Genomic DNA, 5,000 nt, shown 5'->3' with positions numbered 1-5,000 from the left:
ACATGGGGGGGGAGCTGGGGAGCGAAAAAGCCCCTAGGAATACTTGGGGTTGACCTGGGGACTGAAAATCCCCATAGGAATAAATGGGGTGGAGCTGGGGAGCGAAAAAGCCCCTAGGAATACTTGGGGTGGAGCTGGGGACCGAAAAAGCCCATAGGCATCCATGGGGTTGACCTGGGGAGCGAAAATCCCGATAGGCATCCATGGGGTTGACCTGGGGAGCGAAAATCCCCATAGGCATACGTGGGGTTGACCTGGTGCCCGCCCCCCCCACGGAAGTCCGTATGAGGTTTTTGAAACGGGCCTTGCCCGGGCCTTCGATCCAGGAGGGCGGACACTTTCGGCGGTTCGTCCCGGTGGCTGGGCCGGGTGCCGCATCTACAATATAGCCAAGAAACGTTCGCGGAGATTTTCGAGAACACGTTTTTAAGGACCCTCAATGCCCATGTTCGGTTCCAGAAAGCCGGTCAGAGGGATCTTCGGGGCAGAACCCTGCCGTGCTGAGGGGCCAAACCCGAGTTTGGAGCCAGGTCAACGGGGAAAACCGGAAAAGGGCCGGAGAAGGCGGTCAGGCCGGGCGAGAGTTCCAGGAGCTCGGCCACAATTCCGATCTCGTCCCGGTCAAGGGCTCCGTGGAAGGGCAGCCCGGGGGGCGGGTCCAAGGGCCCCGGCAGGGACCCGGGCCTCCGGGGTCGGAGCCGAGGCACCCCGCCGAGGGGTGGTCGTCCCGGGCCAAGGCGGCGGGAGCCCGGGCAGGACTCCGCGGGGCAGGCCGGGCGGGAGTTCCAGGAGCCCGGCCGCGATTCCGACTTCTCCCCGGTGCCCTGCCCGGAGGCCGGGCAGGTCCGGGGGCCTTCGGCGCGGGCGGCGGGATGCTCCCGCGGGGGAGACGAGCCGTGCTGGGCCCCGGGAGGGAGGCCCGGGGTCGACCTGGCGCCGGGGCTCCGGCCCTGGAAGTCCCGATGAGGTTTTTCAAACGGGCCGTGCCCGGGCCTTCGCTCCAGGAGGGCGGACACTTTCGGCGGTTGCCCCCGGTGGCTGGGCCGGGTGCCGCATCTACAATATTGCCAGGAAAGGTCCGCGGAGATTTTCGGGGACACGCTTTTCGGGACCCTAGTTGCCCATCTTGGGTTCCAGGAGGTCGGGCAGGGGTACCTCCGGGACCGGACCGTGCTGCAGGAGGGGGTCAACCCCGGGTTTGGCTCCATGTCGACTGGAGCTCCGGCCCAGGGGCGGGCCGGGCGAGAGTTCCAGGAACCCGGCCGCGATTCCGGCTTCTCCCCGGTGCCCTGCCCGGAGGCCGGGCAGGTCCGGGGGCCTTCGGCGCGGGCGGCGGGCTGCTCCCGCGGGGGAGACGAGCCTCTCTGGGGCCCGGGAGGTTGGCCCTGGGTCGACCTGGCGCCGGGGCTCGGGCTCCGGAAGTCCGTATGAGGTTTTTCAAACGGGCCGTGCCCGGGCCTTCGCTCCAGGAGGGCGGACACTTTCGGCGGTTCGTCCCGGTGGCTGGGCCGGGTGCCGCATCTACAATATTGCCGAGAAAGGTCCGCGGAGATTTTCGGGGACACGGTTTCCGGGACCCTAGATGCCCATCTTGGGTTCCAGGAGCTCGGACGGAGGAACCTCCGGGGCCGGACCGTGCTGCAGGAGGGGTTCAACCGCGAGTTTGGCTCCATGTCGACTGGAGCTCCGGCCCAGGGGCGGGCCGAGCGGCTTGGCCGGGCGAGAGTTCCAGGAGCCCGGCCGCGATTCCGGCTTCTCCCCGGTGCCCTGCCCGGAGGCCGGGCGGGTCCGGGGGCCTTCGGCGCGGGCAGCGGGCTGCTCCCGCGGGGGAGACGAGCCGCCCTAACGCCCGGGAGGGAGGCCCGGGGTCGACCTGGCTCCCGAGCTCCGGCCCTGGAAGTCCGTATGAGGATTTTCAAACGGGCCGTGCCCGGGCCTTCGCTCCAGGAGGCCGGACACTTTCGGCGGTTGCTCCCGGCGGCTGGGCCGGGTGCCGCATCTACAATATTGCCGAGAAAGGTCCGCGGAGATTTTCGGGGACACGGGTTTCGGGACCCTAGATGCCCATCTTGGGTTCCAGGAGCTCGGACGGAGGAACCTCCGGGGCCGGACCGTGCTGCAGGAGAGGTTCAACCGCGAGTTTGGCTCCATGTCGACTGGAGCTCCGGCCCAGGGGCGGGCCGAGCGGCTTGGCCGGGCGAGAGTTCCAGGAGCCCGGCCGCGATTCCGGCTTCTCCCCGGTGCCCTGCCCGGAGGCCGGGCAGGTCCGGGGGCCTTCGGCGAGGGCGGCGGGCTGCTCCCGCGGGGGAGACGAGCCGTGCTGGGCCCCGGGAGGGAGGCCCGCGGTCGACCTGGCGCCGGGGCTCCGGCCCTGGAAGTCCGTATGAGGTTTTTCAAACGGGCCTTGCCCGGGCCTTCGCTCCAGGAGGCCGGACACTTTCGGCGGTTCGTCCCGGTGGCTGGGCCGGGTGCCGCATCTGCAATATTGCCAGGAAAGGTTCGCGGAGATTTTCGAGGACACGGGTTTCGGGACCCTAGATGCCCATCTTGGGTTCCAGGAGCTCGGACGGAGGAACCTCCGGGGCCGGACCGTGCTGCAGGCGAGGGTCAACCCCGAGTTTGGCTCCATGTCGACTGGCGCTCCGGCCCGGGGGGCGGGCCGGGCGGGCAGGCCGGGCGAGAGTTCCAGGAACCCGGCCGCGATTCCGGCTTCGACCCGGTCGACTGCACGGCGGGCGTGCAGGCCGGCGGCGACTCCCAGGGCCCCTTCCAGGCTGCGGGGCCCAGCGGTTGGAGCCCGGCTACCCCGGCGAGGGGCGGAAGAACCTGCACGGCGCGGCCGGAGAACCCGGCATGCATGCGCGGGGCAGGCCGGGCAGGAGTTCCAGGAGCCCGGCCACGATTCCTACTTCTCCCCGGTGCCCTGCCCGGAGGCCGGGCGGGCCCGGGGGCCTTCGGCGCGGGCGGCGGGCGGCTTCCGCGGCGGAGACGAGCCTCTCTGGGGCCCGGGAGGTCGGCCCTGGGTCGACCTGGCGCCGGGGCTCGGGCTCCGGAAGTCCGTATGAGGTTTTTGAAACGGGCCTTGCCCGGGCCTTCGCTCCAGGAGGGCGGACACTTTCGGCGGTTGCCCCCGGTGGCTGGGCCGGGTGCCGCATCTACAATATTGCCAGGAAAGGTTCGCGGAGATTTTCGGGGACACGGATTTCGGGACCCTAGATGCCCATCTTGGGTTCCAGGAGGTCGGACGGAGGAACCTCCGGGGCCGGACCGTGCTGCAGGAGGGGGTCAAAACCGAGTTTGGCTCCAAGTCGACTGGAGCCCCGGCCCGGGGGGCGGGCCGGGCGGGCAGGCCGGGCGAGAGTTCCAGGAACCCGGCCGCGATTCCGGCTTCGACCCGGTCGACTGCACGGCGGGCGTGCAGGCCGGGGGGCGACTCGCAGGGGCCCTTCCAGGCTGCGGGGCCCAGCGGTTGGAGCCCGGCTACCCCGGCGAGGGGCGGAAGAACCTGCACGGCGCGGCGGGAGAACCCGGCATGCTTCCGCGTGGCAGGCCGGGCAGGAGTTCCAGGAGCCCGGCCACGATTCCTACTTCTCCCCGGTGCCCTGCCCGGAGGCCGGGCGGGCCCGGGGGCCTTCGCCGCGGGCGGCGGGCGGCTTCCGCGGCGGAGACGAGCCTCTCTGGGGCCCGGGAGGTCGGCCCTGGGTCGACCTGGCGCCGGGGCTCGGGCTCCGGAAGTCCGTATGAGGTTTTTGAAACGGGCCTTGCCCGGGCCTTCGCTCCAGGAGGGCGGACACTTTCGGCGGTTGCCCCCGGTGGCTGGGCCGGGTGCCGCATCTACAATATTGCCAGGAAAGGTTCGCGGAGATTTTCGGGGACACGGATTTCGGGACCCTGGATGCCCATCTTGGGTTCCAGGAGGTCGGACGGAGGAACCTCCGGGGCCGGACCGTGCTGCAGGAGGGGGTCAAAACCGAGTTTGGCTCCATGTCGACTGGAGCCCCGGCCCGGGGGGCGGGCCGGGCGGGCAGGCCGGGCGAGAGTTCCAGGAACCCGGCCGCGATTCCGGCTTCGACCCGGTCGACTGCACGGCGGGCGTGCAGGCCGGGGGGCGACTCGCAGGGGCCCTTCCACGCTGCGGGGCCCAGCGGTTGGAGCCCGGCTACCCCGGCGAGGGGCGGAAGAACCTGCACGGCGCGGCGGGAGAACCCGGCATGCTTCCGCGGGGCAGGCCGGGCAGGAGTTCCAGGAGCCCGGCCACGATTCCTACTTCTCCCCGGTGCCCTGCCCGGAGGCCGGGCGGGCCCGGGGGCCTTCGCCGCGGGCGGCGGGCGGCTTCCGCGGCGGAGACGAGCCTCTCTGGGGCCCGGGAGGTCGGCCCTGGGTCGACCTGGCGCCGGGGCTCGGGCTCCGGAAGTCCGTATGAGGTTTTTGAAACGGGCCTTGCCCGGGCCTTCGCTCCAGGAGGGCGGACACTTTCGGCGGTTGCCCCCGGTGGCTGGGCCGGGTGCCGCATCTACAATATTGCCAGGAAAGGTTCGCGGAGATTTTCGGGGACACGGATTTCGGGACCCTGGATGCCCATCTTGGGTTCCAGGAGGTCGGACGGAGGAACCTCCGGGGCCGGACCGTGCTGCAGGAGGGGGTCAAAACCGAGTTTGGCTCCAAGTCGACTGGAGCCCCGGCCCGGGGGGCGGGCCGGGCGGGCAGGCCGGGCGAGAGTTCCAGGAACCCGGCCGCGATTCCGGCTTCGACCCGGTCGACTGCACGGCGGGCGTGCAGGCCGGGGGGCGACTCGCAGGGGCCCTTCCAGGCTGCGGGGCCCAGCGGTTGGAGCCCGGCTACCCCGGCGAGGGGCGGAAGAACCTGCACGGCGCGGCGGGAGAACCCGGCATGCTTCCGCGGGGCAGGCCGGGCAGGAGTTCCAGGAGCCCGGCCACGATTCCTACTTCTCCCCGGTGCCCTGCGCGGAGGCCGGGCGGGCCCGGGGGCCTTCGGCGCGG

The sequence above is a fragment of the Alligator mississippiensis genome, chromosome 14, assembly GCF_030867095.1.
Source record: "Alligator mississippiensis isolate rAllMis1 chromosome 14, rAllMis1, whole genome shotgun sequence".
Taxonomy (NCBI): domain Eukaryota; kingdom Metazoa; phylum Chordata; order Crocodylia; family Alligatoridae; genus Alligator; species Alligator mississippiensis.
This window is presented reverse-complemented; position numbering follows the sequence as displayed.